Raw genomic sequence first — 516 nt, forward strand, 5'->3', positions numbered from 1 at the left:
AAGCAGATTAATTTAGCCTCTCTGATTGCTGTTTATTTTTAGTTAGGACTTGTTTTGTGCTGACAAACCACTTTAAAGTTACAGTCGTCGTTCCGCCCCCCAACTCTTCCCTCCACTTGGCAGTCGCAACTGTGCCCTGGGCTAGGCGCTGACATCCGCACCCGCACGTCTCCCTGCTCCTAATGAAGGAGCCATCCTGCACCAGCCCTCCCCTCTGTCCCGCGGGCGCCCACCGCCAGGCATTAAGGGGAAGAAAAAGGGAAAAGAAGGGGAGGGGGGTAAAAAAAGGGCACGGAGGAAGGGGGAAAGCGCTGCCCGGCCGCCGCCTCACCTGATGTAGTCGTTTCTGCAGAGGATCATGCCGCTCTTGGTGTAGCAGGAGGTGCCGATGTCCCCCAGCTGGGCCTGGCAGCAGGAGCACTTGAGGCAGCGGCTGTGCCAGTAGCTGTCCATGGCGTAGAGCAGGAAGCGGTCGGCGATCTTCCCCCCGCAGCCGGCGCACCTCTTCCACGAGAG

At 59.3% G+C, this 516-nt stretch overlaps 1 pseudogene; it reads right to left on the reverse strand.

The window, feature by feature from the left end:
* Positions 1-327: 327 nt before the first annotated feature.
* Positions 328-510, reverse strand: LOC104403190 (annotated as a pseudogene).
* Positions 511-516: the final 6 nt, after the last annotated feature.

Source organism: Nestor notabilis, unplaced genomic scaffold (assembly GCF_000696875.1).
Source record: "Nestor notabilis isolate BGI_N333 unplaced genomic scaffold, ASM69687v1 scaffold18393, whole genome shotgun sequence".
In the NCBI taxonomy this organism is placed as follows: domain Eukaryota; kingdom Metazoa; phylum Chordata; class Aves; order Psittaciformes; family Psittacidae; genus Nestor; species Nestor notabilis.